General features: G+C 42.8%; 1 protein-coding gene across 15 annotated transcripts in view; it reads right to left on the reverse strand.

Annotated features, from left to right (window-relative positions):
- JAKMIP3 (Janus kinase and microtubule interacting protein 3) overlaps nt 1-17,314 on the reverse strand; it is a 2,072,678-nt gene extending 2,055,364 nt beyond the window's left edge. For 8 of the 15 annotated variants that reach the window (XM_069611433.1, XM_069611432.1, XM_069611430.1 and 5 more), the window contains exons 1-2: nt 16,653-17,314; nt 13,513-13,635 (exon numbers count right to left, since the gene is read on the reverse strand). The gene's annotated coding sequence lies outside the window, so the exon portion shown is untranslated. The remainder of the gene's footprint in view (nt 1-13,512; nt 13,636-16,652) is intronic. The other 7 variants (XM_069611437.1, XM_069611436.1, XM_069611434.1 and 4 more) reach the window with 4 other exon arrangements.
- Between the last annotated feature and the right edge of the window lie 569 nt (nt 17,315-17,883).

Raw genomic sequence — 17,883 nt, forward strand, 5'->3', positions numbered from 1 at the left:
TATTCCAAACCTTCTTCACTGTCACTTTGTTTCTCTAATGGTTCAAAGAATACTTTAATTTGAGTTTCCTCATCAGTTTGAAGTTGTTTTTTTTTCATTGAAGGGTGCTGCTGTGTTGTGGCACAAATGATAAACGTTTCTGTAACACGCTCAATTCAAATCTCGACAACAGATGTGTAGAGATGTTCACTACACGGTCGTTTTGGCTATCAACGACTTTCTTTGCAGATTTTTTCTTTTTCGCTTTTCCTAGAAAAGGGACTTGGCTGGTGGCAGTCGAGCTTGATAGTGTCAAGGCAGCGTCTACTTCAGTCCCAGGGATTACTTCCAATTCAATACTGTAAGCATCTGAGGATGTTGCTTCTGCATTTGGGACTTGTGGTTTTGGTGTGCTTGGTTGATTGTACTTTGGAGCTCTGTGTCCATAATATTCTTCCCACGTGTACACTGTGTCTAGTTTATAATCCTGTGTATCCCTCCTAAATTTCCTTATCTTTTTGGCTTCTACTTCTTTTTTTTTTAACTTATCAAGCTTAAAATGTGTCTCTTCTAGAATTTGATTAATTTGTTCCTGGGAGAGGTGGCCACCCAAGGTGTTCAGGGTCCAGTTGCCTGGATAGCATATGCAGTGCTGAAGCAGTCTAAAGAGGTGTCATCCTCTGTGCCTGTCATACCCACAATGGGCAGCTATACTTCTGCTTCATCAGAGCAGCTGGTAGCATGGCATTCTGTTTAGGATCTCTCCATTGCTGCATAAATGAGAGTAAGGATGCACATGTTCACTGCCACACTTTCTCTATTTGTAGTATGTGCTGCACATTCAGGCTATTTGGAATGACTAATATGTAAGTGTTCATAGCTTCTGTCCTCACAGCATGTGTCAGGTGATGATTCTGGTGCTATTATGCAGGTCAATTGGCTACAGCTGCAGTCTGCACATGGACTTCATCAGCAGTCAGGCAAAGGCATGCAAGCAGTGGTTGGCCATGTGTGGAGGCCATTGCTGAGTAGCACGTACTGGTGCTGGTAGACTGTTCATGCATGGTTTCAATAGTGGCTGTTTCAGGGTCATACCGTTGAATGGTTGTGTGCCAATGCTTTAGTGCCCTGTGAGAGTTCTGGCAAGGTGTTGTCATTGACTGGTGGGGCTGGCTCCATTGTGAGTGGTGCAGGTGTGATGTATTCAACAATGTTCTTCAGTGAGCTTGGTAACATATTCTGCATGGTAGCCATAGGCAGATGTAGGTGGATAGCAGTGCAGTATTGTAGGATCTGTATGGAATGATATTCCATTCCTAGCTTAATTGTCACAGGTCTAGGTGTCTGCAGACCAATGTGTAGTTGCAGATTGATGTCAAATGAGGCAGTTGTCTAAATATGTTGTTGTGTTGAGTTTTGGCATAAAGATGCAATGTTGAGTTCCTTCCAAAACTCCAGTGGGTACTGGTGCCAGTGTGGGTACATGGCCCGCTGTACTTGTCGTAACCCAGTGCACTGGGTTCCAGTCTATGGTTCTTGTTTTTTACCAGCAAGTGTTTGTTTTGTAAATGTTGCATATTTTCTGCTGTATTTATAATGTTATCACTGTCATGTATGGGCCCTGTTCCCAAGGGAGCCCTCTGGTGTTTGTGCTTTGTGTATGTAGTCATGACCTTGTAGTGAAGATTTCAAAGTGTGGCATCTGCACCTGGCTGTCTGACTGGGTGAGAGTTTCTGACTGCATGACATTCCATTTTATTTATCAAATGCATATTTTGTGTATACATCTGCACTTGGGAACATAGGGCTTTGGTTTATTCATGCAAGAGCAGGAGTGTGTTGCACACTATGATTCTCATGGAAGCAGAGCATGTTCTTGTCATGAAAAGTAAGGATATGTGCAGGTATTATTAACCCAAAAACATGGCGACAAACCCCACTCAATAGCATATTACAGCATAGCGCTTGGTTTGTAGCAGCTAGGCTACCTCTCTGCCTTCAAGCAGTTGTAGCCTCCGCACTGGCTGTCCAAAGCTCAGAAAATGTAGAGCTATGAATGCCTCAGACAAGAAGTTCCACTAGCAGAAACCATGTATTTGTATTTGTATTTATTATTTTATATAGCGCCTTAATACAAGGAGCTTTACAATGAACAACAAAATATACATTAAACATGGAACAGTAGAAGCTATAATAGAAAACATGAATCAAACCAGAAAATAAGCATGTAGCACAATTTACATATAAGAGAGAAGAAGAGAGGAGGGGGGTGGAGAAAGAAGGGGGAGAGAGAGTAGTAAGGTGAATAGTAGGAAGAAGGGAGATTTAGAATAGAAGGGGAAGATAAAGAACAAAGAGAAGGGTAGAAGAAAGGGAAAGAAGGGGAAGACGGGGCAGGGGATCAGGGAGGGGAATGAAAAATAAGAGATTTCAATGAGGAGGGGAATTAAGAATAGGAAGGGGAGGAACGGATAGATAAAGGTACAGAGTTTCAGTGTAAGGGGGTAAGGAGCTGAAAGGAACAGAAACGAGAAGAGGCACAAGAGGGGGGACTGAGAGTAAGAAGAGATCGGCAGGATGAAGGGAGCGAGAGGGTTGTAAAATGAGAGAAGAGAGGGGAGGTAAGGAGGAGCAAGGTCGTGAAGAGATTTAAATACCAGACAAAGGAAGTGATATTTAAGTTGGGAATGGAAAGGAAGCCATCCTATCTGAGAAAGTGAGTTGGAAATGGAGTCATGAGGAGAGAGAAGACAGAGGGTGCGGATGGCAGAGTGCTTAAAACCCAACACTTCTCAACACCATGATTAACTAAATACAAGTTAATTGTGTTAAATCTGGCTAGTGTTACAATCACAAGTTGGCCAGTGTTGAAGCCCACATCGTTATTGCCCTGCCCTACAGACAATGAGAAGTACAACTGTATTATAACCACAAGTGCCCTCACAAAATCCATAAATCCACTGTATGCGAAATGAAAGAGGAGAATTAAAGGCAACTTATGCAGTGCGTATAGCATACAGAATCATAGAACCCATGTAATTGGAAGGACTGAACTCAACCCAGATAACTGAATTAGTCACAATTACTTGTGGATATGACTTAGAGGTTGGCAAGAGAGTAGATATATATAATGATTCCCACTATGCCTTTGGAATAGTGAATGAGTACAGTTGTTTATGGAGAGAGTAGGGTCATTTGACTGCAGGGTGAATCCCACTCAGAAATCATGTTATGCAAATGTCCTCTTAAAATAGATATAACTCCCAAAGGAACTGACAGTTGAGAAATATGCTGCACCGAGAGGACTCCAGCAAAGGGACCTTGAGAGAAAAGAAAATGCAGCAAGTGCAGCCAGATAAACTACCAGGCAAAACATTAGATCAATTATCTATGTTGCAAGAACAAGCACCTGACACAGATAAAAATGCATTGGAAAAATCAGGATGTTTTCTTCACAGTGATAAATTACAAAGGCACGACAAACATATTTCACAACAATGCTCCGTGATGTAGCATACATGTCAAAAGTTGGAATGCTAAAGAGAATGACAAGAGATTGGTATGCCACAGGTTCGGAGATGCTTGATATGCCAGCATCAGAATATAGGAAAATCAACTAATGTACAACAAGGAGCATGCCCTGTCCCATAGACTCCTTTGGGGCAGATCTGGTGTGATTTAATTAAGATGGTAGACATATTTTCTAAATTGGTAGATGCACACTCCTCTTGTAAGGTAGATACACAAGCAGTTCTTGAAGCACTGGGTCAAGATTTCATTCCTTGGTTTGGGGTACCAGCAAGTATCAATAATGATAGAGGGATCCACCTTACGGGCACAATTATCCCAGAGCTATGCAAAATACTGAATATACACCAGAAATTCCACTTTACATAGCACACAAAATCAATAGGGTTCGGGGTTACACCAAAACTGTATACTTAATGGGAAAGTAGCCAAGATCTTGACTTGAAGTGGCCTGACGTACTGCACTTAGCACTAATGAATGAGAGAAACTGTCAGTAGAAATATGGGGATAAATCCCTGCACGATTATCACTGGTAGAATGATGTATTCTCCAGGGACACTGCTGGTGCCTATGAATGGGGGGCAAAATGCAGTTGGTGGATGAGGTGATTTGTGAATACTGTAAGTGTTTAGTGAAAAGTGTTTGTTCTTTTTATCAGCAGGTCTATGGAGCCTTACCCAAGAGTTCAACTACACCAGTGTTCTTCAAACTTTTTTGGCTTAGGCCTCCCTGACAAAATGTTGGCAGGCCGGGCCCCCCCTAAAAATGCCAAATGGACTGTAAGTTCAAATTGCTATGAACAATCCCATGCCGTCACCGCACCCTAGTCCCATCACAATCTCTGGGCTCCCTCATCCCACTCCTAGCCCAATCCCTGGGCTCTCCCCACCACCACGAAGGTTTCTGGACTCCCTCCACCCTGCTCCCATCCCTATCCATTTGCTCCCCTACATCCGCTCCCACTATAGTCCCTAAACTCCCTCCACCCTGCTCCCAGCACAGTCTCAGGGCCAGTGCTGGCTGTTGAATTTTTTAAGTTAAGGGGCATAAATATTTCCATCAGAAATGCCATAGCGACCGAACGTAGCAAGGGATCCCAAACCAATGAAAGGGGATTTGGGAAGTTCTCCCCCTTGCACATTTTTTTAAATAATGGGTTAAAATGTTGCATTTTAAAGCATACTTATTTATAATTAGGTAAAAAGCCAAACAGTTTGCAATTGTCACTGGGAGGACATAATAGCATGTATTTTACTGGACATCTATGATAGATGTCTAGTAAAAATATAGCATCCCTGTCCCCTTCACCTCACAGCGCCTAACACATGCACACCATCAAAGTAATTATGGGTGTTTGCAAGGCGCTGGAGGACATACGGAGAAAGCATGGTATTTTTTACTGGACATCTATTATACATTTTCAGTTAAGAAATTCCATCCCTATCCCCTGGGCTCCACAGCGCCGCAGAAGTAGAGCGGATTTTGGCAAGTGGGTAGGGGAATTGGGCAATTAAAGTATTTTTAAAATGCCTTTGTTGTACAACCCTCCTACCCCCAGAGACCTAAATCAGCTCCACTGACCAACACAAACATACACACATACATTCACAGAGCATTCACACAGCACACACTCTATCATTCACAGAAGCACCTATCACCATACACGCACTCATAACACAAGCATACATGCATCCATAGACATATTTAAATAAAAAATAAATTAACATAAACATACCTTCTGCCTCGGTCCTGGAATTTCCTCCCCAGTGCTAAAGTTCTTACATCATGAACAGGAATCAGGAAGCAAGAGCTTCCTGGTTTCTGCACATGTATGCAGGGGCCTGAGCACGGGTGCTGAAAGGCCCGGGCTGCAGTCTGCTCTGTCTGTATGTGTGAGGAGGCGCAGGAGCTCCCCCTCACACAAACAGACATGCAGTTGCCAAACCAGCATTTCCAATTAGCTATGCAAGCTGGCGAAGCAAACCCCCCCCAAGCCTTGCATGACTCATTGAGCATGTGTGGTTGGGGAACTGTATTGTCAAAGGGAAACAGTGGGAAACAGAGAGCACTCCCAAAGCTGGAAAAAGCAGTTGAGGAAGCGCTCAGTGTTTCACTGGGCTGACACCTCTGTTTATTTTTTACATTTCAGGCTGGGGTCTCGCACCCCCAAACCCCTGGAATGAGGGGGTCCCCCCCAGGGGGGGCATGCCATACAGTTTGAATACCTCTGAACTATACCCTGCCACACTTTTTAACCAGGCCAGTGGGCCTTTGTGAAGAAGCAAAAACGAAAACTACTTAGATGAATAGTGAACAAGGCCTACTGACAACACAAAAGGCAGTTTGATGCAAAACTGTTCCCACATACATCCATGTGGTGCACTTCTGGACAGCAGTCCTACCAAACATTACCCAAGACAATGATAAACGTTATCCATTTTGCATGATGTTTAGAATAATAAGCATGCTTTTGCTTAGTTGAATTTCTAGGTAGAACATTTCTTTAAGACACTTGCATCCAGTGACTTTCTAAATGAAAAAGAGGGCTGTTGTCCAGCAACAATTGACCATGGGTTAGATCAAGAACTGGCTGTGGTGGAAACACTGTAATATTGTTACTTGGCGGGGTTGGATTTATGGATCAGATTCGTGGGAGTGTGGGATTGACAACTACATTGGATGTATACCTATTGCATAGAAATGCACATTTGGACTGTTCCCTTATGTACGTACTGCCCTACCAAAATGGATTCCGAAAGAATGAGAGAGTAATGTTAGCTAAGGTAGCACCAGATTTAAAATGGGCAACGGTTAGACGTACTCCTCCAAACGTAATTCAGAAGCTAGAGTGTGCCTACTAAAACAATAACAAACATTAAGCAATGCCAAGACCAACCCAGAAAACTAATCTTAGGGCCTCATTACACGGTAGGCGGTAAGGGTTTACCGGTACCGGTAAGGGCACCGGTACCGGTAAACCCTTACCGCCTTACTACGAGGTCCCTTTGCGGGTCCTCCCTTAACGCCTGGTTTTTCCAGGCGTTAAGGACGGGACCCGCAAATGGACCTCAGAGCTAATTACGGTACCGCAATTTGCGGTACCGTAATTAGCACCTTCCCCATTCCCATTATGCCCTATGGGGCAAAAATGGGAATGGGGAAGGGTAAATGGGGATTGGGGAATTACCGCCCCAGCTCACCTTGGAGTAGGGCGGTAATTCCGCCATCCACCAAGGCGGACTCGGTACGGTACCGGCGGCAACCATGGCGCTAATAGCGCCATGGTTACCGCCTACCGTGTAATGAGGCCCTTAGCATCTAACCGAACATTGTGCTAAATACATATATTTTGAGGATATACACAGACAGGTGCACAGCAGAGTCAAACAATCGATGGCCAATGGAATAGGGACAATTAGTAGATAACTGGTATGATTGAATGAGTGATTAAGAGGTGAGCTATACTTTGATGGGAAATTAAATGATAAAGTAGATAAAGCAGTAGCACCTGGGATCTGTTTTCATCCCCTGGACGTTACACAACAGGGGATCACTGTTATAATGTCTTTATAGACTAACATATACAGTCGCAGCACAAGAGACATTGCTTACATAACAAGTTGATAGACTGCCCACACAAGATGCCCTCTAAAAGACCCTGAAACGATGAAACATAAAGTGCTTTTTTGTGTCTCTAAACAATAAACTATATCGAAGCAATCGCAAAACACCTTAACAGGCCAGAAAAGTGTACAGTTTTGAATGCAAAATTTGGGACAATGCATTGCATGTTGCCAATACTATATTTTCGAGTGAGCTTTCATTTACCCAATTGCTCGACAGGTACATCAATTAGACTCACCCAATAGAAGGATATGCTGTCAAGTAGGAGGCAGAACCAAAGAAACCTGGAAGACCAAATATGGGGTGGTCTCCATTCTGTGGCCTCTGCATAGTCCATACACAGAGGCAATGAGAATCGGGAGAATATGGGGGAGTTGAGAAAGATATTAGGATTAGTAACTTAATCCCAGTGTACAGAAATAGTTGCAAATTTAGAAGAATTAAGGATAATATAGGATCTGAAAAGTATCACACGGAACATATCAACAAGTTTTATTTTCAACATGACATATGTGCAAAAGAAAATGGAGTGGGACATCATCTTCAAAGAAGTGCAAGAATACCTGAACGACCAGTGAAGACCCATACTAGATCGCATGAAATGACAGACATGGGCCAAGGCACTGAAAAAAGTTGCAGGAGTTCCAACTGAGCTGTGGCTGTGGAGACGAGAATCTAAATTTACCAGCTAGCTGTACAATATTGAAGATGGAGTTTGATAATTCACTCCCACTGGGCCCATTCAAGGAATATGGACCCAAATTTATAAACTGACCACAGGACTATGGGCAGGCTGTTTCTGGGACTGTGTCATTTATAGGGACGTCTGGGCACTGTAGGTCCATGGAAAATACATTCTGTATGTAGTGGGCAAGTCTGAATTTAAGTCCTGGATGTTGATTGGACAATATGACTGGTCACATAATGACTGTCGCAGGAAAGGTATGCTGAGAAGGTCCAGGAAAATGTTTGAAGGAAAGCGGCACTCGTTTGTTCTCTCTGAATAACAGCCGGCACCCCATAGACAATCACGAACATGATTCAAGGTTTTCTTTTACCACAATGAATGGACAACATACTATTAATAAGCCCACAGTGGTCCGTTATAATATACAGTGAAGGTACAAGATGAGCCCTATTCCATACTGTCCTGAACATTTGAAAAGGCTGCTATCAGAAACGTGTGAAGGTGCTCATGTTAAAAAACATCTTTATGTTATAGAAACAAAACATAACCAAGAGAATACGCTTTTCTATCTAGCTAGAACACTTACTGTATCTACAACCCTTGATGTTGTTTCGCATTTTACTGAATGGCAGAAATCAGTTCGCCCTAACAATAAGGTTATAGTGCCCATTGCGATTACTGTTAGGATAGTCATGTCCTTATTCCGTTTCCGGTGCTGCCTTAGGTGCTGTCATGAAAGAGTAACCAATATTCATGACGAGCATATGTTACATTTAATTGTGAGTTGCATCAAACTTAAACATGTTCATTCTTTCGGAAAAGGGTAAAGATGAATAAAGCGAACTGAACAAGGGTATTTTACGAATGATGAAGATAGAATATCCATGAAGCATTCATCCGTTTTAGTTTTGAGCTCTACTACAAGTAAAGCTGCATGTAACAGCACATCTAAACATTGACATAAATCAATACTAAAGTTGGATAGTCAGAAATAGAGGCAAGATGAGACCCAGGAGGAGTTATGAATGGGGACACAAGTATCAAATATAAAGATGGGTTATAGAGCGAGAAAATGAGAAGAAAAACAAAGTAAAATGAAGAAATTGTGTTTTGCTACACGTAAGGTTTGAATGTGGAATCCAGTGGCATTTACCTACAGGTCCATGGACTTTCATGAGCCCTGGGCGGTGCAAAAATGGCAGCCATCTTTATGGCTGTGGTGTAAAAGGTACAGGCAGGATAAAGGACTCTGGTGCAGACTGAGAGCCGATTGGTTGGCAAGCACTGAGTGCCCATAAGGAAGCAAGAGGGTGAAGTAAGCCACTGTTCCAATGCCCTGGTGCGCCTAACCACACGCCCCGAATTAGATCATGAAGGCAGGATCAGAATAGCGATCATGTGACTATTGAGCCTGCAGTTTTAGTACTATTAGGCCCTTTGGAAAATTCACAGTGAGTAGATGATTCATGTGAGGTGGGTGGGTTGAGCAGTATTACACCGAGCTTGGCTGGTGCCTAAAACCATGTCCCCAGGATGTACTATTATGAAATACAGTGTTAATGTAACTAAATATGCCATACTAACTTTCTCTATAAGGTTCTTTGTGTAAAACTTTATAAAAATCTTGAAGTTCCTTTGCTTTTGGGCCGCTTGGAACTGGGATACTATACTGTTTCTTGTCCCATATCTGCACATAAAACCTTTGGCTGCTTTCTGTTGCCTGTGTGTCTATTGGATTACTAGGTGAGGAGCTGAAGGTTGCTGCAGGAGCTTATTGATGGGGGCGGTTCATTTCCTGCTGTATCTGTGTAAGGATGCTGGTGGGAGTGCTGAAATGGCATGGTCTTCTTGATGCTTAGAGCTAGACCCGTCATTGCAGAGCGTTAAGCTGTTCCCTCTGAGATTTTCTTCAACAGTTGTGTAGGCAAAGACAATTATGGAGTATTCGCAGATGCAATAGACTAAGTTTGTGTTTCCTCGATCAGGCCTAAGGTGAATAACTACACGTCGCATCAAAAGAAAATTTGACATGCAATGCGAACAACTTGCAAGGAAAACAGCTTGTTTTTCCACAGATGGTCTATAGTGCCTAAAAGAAAAAAGATAAATATAAAGTGCAGATTCTAAATCCACCCAATTTGTATACAGGTACCCCATACAATGTCAATTGCAGCTGCTGACATGAAACTGCACTAGCTACTTAACACATATACCGGGCATGCTCCCCCCCATAAACTGGCTACCAGTGATTATTTGAGTCAAGTTCATTGTGTGCAGAAACAACTTGCCTTATGATGCAAATTTCCCAAATTTCCCCATAATCTCACCTGATACCACAAGGCTACACTGTCCCTACTGTGTAGAAAACATCTACAACACCATGCTCTGAGACTTTAGAGTCTGCTTACAATGGGGTACAGAATCACAAAATATTGTGATCATATGATTCGTCTTTCAGAAATTATAAATACTAAATATTGAGAAACAAAACTTGCACATTTAACGAGGAAGGGTGGTCAATAGAAACGTGGTTCAGGCTGGCATCATAATTGTAGTTGCATTTAACATAATGCCAGGCATGCATAACCAACCATTACGTTTTAGGCTATGAGAATACACTTAGATGATTGGGGCCCTCTGGCCACAGAAGCCACCCACCACCCACGCCATCCTCCATTCCCCACCTCCACTCCCGACATTCACACACACAGGCAACCCACATACACACATGCAAACACATACACACACACCCAGCCCTCCCCAATTCCCCTCCATACCTCACAGTCTGCTACCGCATCTTCCTCATTGTGCAGTAAATGCAGGTGCAGTTCCCTGACAGGCTGCTGTTCGATGAAAGCTGCCCGTAAGGGAAATATTTACAGCAAAAAGGGGTATTTACAGCTGAATGTGTACATTTGGAATCCCTACTTTTAGAGCCCTGAGGTGAATGGCCGCCATCGTTTTAGTCCCTCTCTGGGATTGTGTATTGTACCAACATAAACTGTGCCTAAGAATCTAAAACCATCAATGAATGGTTACCATACATTATCACTCAGAATAAACTTGCCAGCTGTAGCCTTCCTTACTATATAGTGCTCTGATACCCACCCCTCGTGAGCCTGGTTTGGGTTTGTAAAACTTTAAACGTAATTATTATTAATATATTTGAAAGCAGTACATGAGATGTGAGGTTATGAAACGTTCAGTACTAGAGGCTCATGGGTCCATGCAACAAGTACATCAGCAAACAACACAATCACCTACACGATGATCATAACATGTTTCTGAATAGGATGCAGTCCACAAAATGCAGATCCACCTTAACATGAACACAGCAGATGGACTCGGCACCTTTAAATCAGAATAAGAAAAAAATGATATTGCAAATTTACTAAACACCTATCCTGAAGTCTGAAAGTGATGTCTCGATAAACAAATGGAATAATGTATTGGGAGTATGAATAAAATATTTGCTGAAGTTTTAGTTGCATTCATTGGATAAAACTGTAACGGTAAATAATGAAATTACCCAGTAGTGATCTGGAGCTATCAAGAAGCAATCTACTATTTATGGATGTTTTGATACCTTCTTTAAGTTTGTGGTTCAATTTTATGTATAACTATGCATCAATGTGCCCGTCATTGGAGTAAAGACCCTAAATAACATCATCTCATGTGCGTTATCATTGTTATTTTTAGGTGACGTTTTTATTTTTCACAGAAAGTTGCTTTTGAGGAATGTATACATTTTTAAATCCAAATCCTAGTACTTTTCAGGTTAGCACGCATTGTAGACCTGTGACAGCATACAATGACAGCAAATTCAAAGACAAGGTTTACCCACATTGAAACTAGAAAATAATCTTATAACAGATTTAAGGATTCATGAACTGATGGCAATTTATCAAGCTGTCTTCACTGCAGTAAACCACCACCTTGCAGAACTGGTGATCATCACCGACTTTGATTATGTGTGAAATGGGTTTGTGGAACACCTGATGAATTGGAAAAACAGAGGCAGGCCTTGTGCAAATAATAAACCATTAAAACATAATTGTTTGATCCAGATTATTGATGATCTTGTGCAGTTTTATAAAATGACCATCTTTTGGAAAAAAGATCAACAGTTATTCCAAAATAGAGGGTCCTGATCAAACTGGAAAAACTTGGCTGACCAGTTGGCCAAAGCAGGAGCTCTACAGGGGGGACTACATCAATATGTGAAATACAGGTAACAGCAGTGACAGATCACAACTCACACTAACAGTGAACTTTCAGTTGGTTCCTAGAGCAAAGATGTTCCTGATGCAGACTTGATCTCTGTTCAAAGAGACAATCCCACCATTGGGAAATTCTATCAATATTTTGAAGAACCAATCAGTTTTCCTCTGACAGAATTAGATTATTAAGGAAAAGAACATCTCTGCATTTTGATGACATTTCAGACAATGTTCAAGATTCAAGATGGACTGTTAGTGGGGAAACCCCAATCTAGTGATGACTGCCTGTAGTTGATTCTCAGGAAGCCAGACGCTGCAATAAAAACAAATGGCATCCATTTCCAACTTATGTATGTTTCTGGGCTTGGACTAAAATTCTTAAATATATGTGCATTGAATTCATTCTGAGCAGCGGTCAGTAGAAGTGCCCTCTCATCTAATCTTATATCACAATCAACCAGGCATTTCCTGAAGGAAGGGATTAAACACTTTTCGGGCTGAATGTCTGCCTCAAACGGGCAGCCAGGTCCTGGAATCAACTGGGGAGGTGGGATTGAAATCAATAAACAAGCTCTGCCAGCTCAACTACAAAGAACTTCCAACATGACCAAGTTTTCACAGGCCCCAGCCCTGAACTAACAGGATGAACCACCAGATGTTCTGTTGTTGGCTAGATTAACTCCCGCTCCCATATAATATGTGTAAATAAGAAAAAATGCAGCAATTAAATTACATTGAATTCATTTGATCGCTTATACTTTTTGAATAAAATGTCATAGAGACTTAATGTGTTTAATGTTTAGCTTGAAAAGCCAAGTTAGCTTCAATATTCAAATTAGGCAAATGTGGATAGATTTGTACAGAAATGGCACACGTTAGTGATTCATATACCATTGTATCCAGGCAGGTGAGCTACTTCTTTGTGATCGAAAAACAATTTGTCTATAAAAGCAGCAGAGCGAAAAAGCCAGAGAAATGAGTAACTCATTCCCCTTATGTCGTACCGAGATGAAAACTGCATTATTTGATTCACCTAAGTGAGAGCTATCTGGTGAACCGATTAGTAATATGATTATATATGTGGAATATGCTGTTTCAGAAAGTTACTATTGTGTAATATCAAAAGCTCCAAGATGACATTACATCAAATAGGAGGGGAAGGAACTCCATTAGACTGCCCTATTCATTAATATGCCCCAATGACCACTGAGAGGTTAGTTCAGTGTCAAATCACATACATTGACCAATTAAATTAGAGGAAGGATACACACCTTTGAGGGGTGTGGTTTCAGCCCTATAAAAGTTCAAACCAATAAATGATGTGAGACACACTTACACACTCATCGACTGATGAAGAGGAGCAGGGAGAGAAAGAAGCATTCACAACAAGTGTAAGGAGAATGGAATAAATTGCTTACCTTTTCTGACCAATTTTTACGGATTACAAACAGAGCACTGTAAGAGAGGCCTACCTAGAGTCAAAAATGCAGGCCTTCTTCAGTGGAAGAGACAGCAGACAATTCCAATACAGAAAGACTAAGACCAGGCTGTGCAGGGAAGCTGACCCCATCTTGCTGACTGATGCCCACCTCTGCCTAGAGGGAGAGAATTAAAACAGTCCTTTAGGGGATGCCTCTGTGCATCACACAGTCAAATGAATCTCTGATGTAAGTATGATATAACAGGGAAATAACCCTTAGAGAAGTAATAATCTAAAATGAAATAGATTATACCCCAGCCTCAGTCATTTTTAAGTACTGAGGGGCGGCGTATATAAACGGACTGGACATTCTGGAAAATAAGTAAATATTTCAGAAGCCTATGTGCTTCTGAAATTATAGATTTGAATAAATAAATATTATTGTGTGTACAAGCAAAGAAGAGCAAATGACATCTCACTGTGTGCATACCCAGAACAAAAAGGCAATTGAAGTAATTTCCTGGTTACATTACCAAGCAGAATTATGTTACTGGTGCTGATCCATTCAATAAATAGAGGGAATGGGTTATTAACTGCCACTGATGTTCCTATATGTAAATTGCCCACTGAGGATGACAACTGAAAACGTTCACGTGGTAATGTTATAGAAACACCACAGAAGGAAATTTAGCAAACATATTTTTTTCATCTTTAAGGGATTCACATGCAGGAATGTTAAGTAGCTTGTCTTCCAAAAGAATTTCCTAGGGAGCGGTTTGAATTTCTGACAGGTTCATGGCATGGGGGAATATTTAATTTCCATGAATAAGAAGTAGAGATCATTTAGATAGACAGGGATGTTCTGATTTAATTTGGTTTTCTATAAAATGATCATTTTCTCCTGAACTCTCATTCACGGGAATATTACAAACATAAAATACCCTTGAAAATAAAGGTTTTGGAAAATAAGGAGTCTTTTATGAAGAAAGGAAAAAGGGGAGAATAAAGAAAGAATAGTCCCTTTTTTCCCCACGTTTTTAACAGTTTGAAGACATTTTGGTGGTTGGTTTCCATCGGAACGACATGGTTTATTCATTTTAGTCATATTCACACACTAAAAAACAGCAATTTTGTATTTTAATTCACATGAAAGGAGGTAGTCATCAGTAGTCTCGCTTGACTTTCTCTTTTTAGATAGGCGACACACCATCGCAACCTAGTGAAAGCACAGACAAAAAGATTCTACCCAGGTAACTTAGAACCACAATTAATACAAAGAAGATCTGGTTAGAAGGTGATAGGCATTAAAAGAGTTCACATTTTTATTTTAGTGACGAGTGACACAAGGAGGACTCTGGCTTGCGAAAAGTCCCCCTCTGAAACCATTTTTCATGAGAAAGGACAGGCCTACTTACTCAGAATTGAACATTTGGATAAAACAGAGAGCAACACGAGTGCATATACCCAATACTTCATTTAAAGCCCATTAGTTTCAGAAGGGATATCCACTCATGCAGCACACATGGATACTTGCTGATGAAATGTCCTACAGATGCAGAGTGGAAGTGTTTGCAAGGAAACCCCCTTACCAGATCTTGCACATCCTTGCCAAAATAATCAGAACACTTCAATACAGGAGGGAGGACTGTCGTCCAGCGACTTACATGCTGCCATCAACTTTCCTGTAGTTGAACAGCACAGCAGCCAGCCTCAACTTGACAGTAGGGCCATAGACCCATGTGTTCAGCCTATAGGACACTGTTGGCCAAATGTACCGGGTCGGTTCATTCAACCTGTCCATGGCATTCTAGAAAAAAAGCTCAAACTCATGCCCATCATGTGACAGGAGAAAAATGATACGAGACAGATGAGGCAGTGACCAGGTAAACACTCAGGAATTGATCAATAGGTAGAGATAATACCCTCAGCGTGTATCAGATTCTAGACATGACTGTCCTTCAAACACCTGTGCTTCAACGCAGCAAGAGACTGTGCTCCTTCAACACTTACAATGGCTTGAAAGCAGCAGCCTATTAACACATGGTTAGAGTAAACCCATCATCAGCAGGACCTGCAGCTAAGGACAAGGTGTAGTGTGTCCCAGTAGCAACCCCTTCGAGGCAATCATGAGACACACGCCACATGCACACATAACTCAAGGCGGATGTGTTTGTCTTCCAAACGAGACAATATAAACAGTGAAGGGGAAGATCAATCCGGGTTATTAATCTAACCACCGACCTGGTACATTTTCTGCATAACAATTTATTAAAGTCAAGCGCTTGTGTTTGCAAACCTATGCTGTTAATATTGTTCAAGCCCGGCTGGCTCGGGATAGGAACGGCAGTCACGTCCAGTAGAACACAAACATGCACTTCTCACCGAACGGCTGCCTATGAAGTAAATGACGCCTGGAAAGATCGTTTAGAAAATGCGCTGCACAGCGGTGCTTTCCGCCGTGGAGGGAAAGTGCTCTATTCAGTATTGAGCAGAAACAGCGTGTGCTGAGCGGTGGCCGAGCGGCAGCCAATGCCCCCCCCCCCCCCTCGCCCCCTTGATTGAAGCTACCTTTTAAACGCTGCTCATACATGAAAGGTACCTGCATTAATTAGTCGGAAACGAGCGTAATGGCAATAAATGGCATTTATGCCTGTCGAGGGAGGCTCTTGGCGTGAAAACGAGCATCCCCGCACACCCACTGTACTGTAACAGGTTAAGCACGACAGCCCCACAAGTTAACCTTGCTGCTAGCGTGCTTATCTGTCAAACGTGAGGGACACGCAGAACACAGCTTTTTAACGAGCAGAACGAATGCAACATTGATGTGCTGAGGATGTATTTTTTTTTTTTGCAACGCAAAAACGTTGGCAGGTGGGCGGAATATGGAGTCCAATTTAAATGCCGAAGCAAAGGTATTTCTGCTGCAAAACAGTCGCTCGTCTTTGTATCTAGAGACATCGGCACCGGGCGACCATCTGCTGCAGGGCGGCGCAGCACTGTTTTCAAGAGAACTGGATGCAATAATGTGACAGTGGCCTACACGCGTCCTACACACGCCGGGGAAAATCGAGCGCATATTTGGCGAGGCATTCCAAGCCGGTAGCTGTTCAGAACAGCTGAGCATGCACAGCAGAATAAAATAGGCGTACATTCATATATTATATACGTGTACATGCAGATGTAACGACTGACCTTACAGACCGGATCCCTTCAGGATGCCCGCCGCGTGCCTGCTTTACCTGCGCACGGGAACATTGGTGGAGCGCAGGCAGTGCAATTCATCCTAAAACCTGTGGGCTCGTCCCGCTGTCTCCAGCAGGGTGGACAGCTTCAGAAGGATGCTACCATTCATTCTGAAACGCACGGTCAAAATAGCCCCATGCATCCTTGCTGCACAGAATTATTATTTTTTTATTTCTAGCCTGCTGCAACTGCTGAGAAATGACTCATCAAAACAATCCAGGCGAAGCATTCACAGGAAGAAGAGAAAATAACAGCAACCTATTCGGCTCACCATGCACACAGTCATAAAGTGGGGCAGCGGGCCGGCCCCGGCGAGGGGCGGCTGGGGATGGGCTGCGCGGGCGGGAAGCTTTCAGTTTGCCAGTGATGCTCAGAGAGCCCGGCTCCCTCCGGGGTGGGGTGGGCTCATTTGCTCGCAAGCAGGAGCCGCTCCTCAGCCATTGCGGTGTCACTGCAGTGAGTGCGAGCGCGTCATCGAGCGCTCCCTCGCGAAACCGAGCATCCCTCCCTTTTAGGAAGCGAATGAAACACGCCGCCGCCAGAGACGGAGCACGCTCAGAGGTGCGGGCGCGAAAGCGCTCTCCGTTCACCTGGGCTCGCCCGCGCTTTCTGACAGGAAAGCTCGCCAGCTTGAAATGCCATGTTTTCGTCGGTGTGGGGCGGGCGCTGATCTAATCAGGATTTATAAGGAGTTCAGACCTGCGGTCTGCAAATGTTTACATCTGAAGTGAAATCTAATTTCATTCTCTTCAGAAGCCGACAAGCAGAAATGCGTGGCGCACTCTGACCCTATTATCTGAGATGAGACTGTAATTAAAGAAAGGGATTTTTTAGCATTCTGTGAAGGAAGTGTATATGGAATTGATACAATTCACTCCCAGTGTAGCGTAGGCTTCCGCTATGTTACGCGCTTAGTGGGCGGGGGGGGGGGCAGTTCTCCGAAAACCATTGACATGCTCTTGCCTTCCAATAACATAGACAGTCTACACCAGGCATGATTGGAAAGATTTGTGACTACCAGTCTGAACCTATCCATGACAGGACCGCAGATATTGCCTTGCACTATATACTAACATACCTGACTAGGTCAGCAGGCACCACACTTAGAAGAAATTGTGAACACCAGCCTGCATCCAGGGATCAAGTCCTAAAAATTTTAGTGGGGGACTCATCAACAAAT

This window comes from Ambystoma mexicanum, chromosome 8 (genome assembly GCF_040938575.1).
Source record: "Ambystoma mexicanum isolate Mex_15411 chromosome 8, UKY_AmexF1_1, whole genome shotgun sequence".
Taxonomy (NCBI): Eukaryota; Metazoa; Chordata; class Amphibia; order Caudata; family Ambystomatidae; genus Ambystoma; species Ambystoma mexicanum.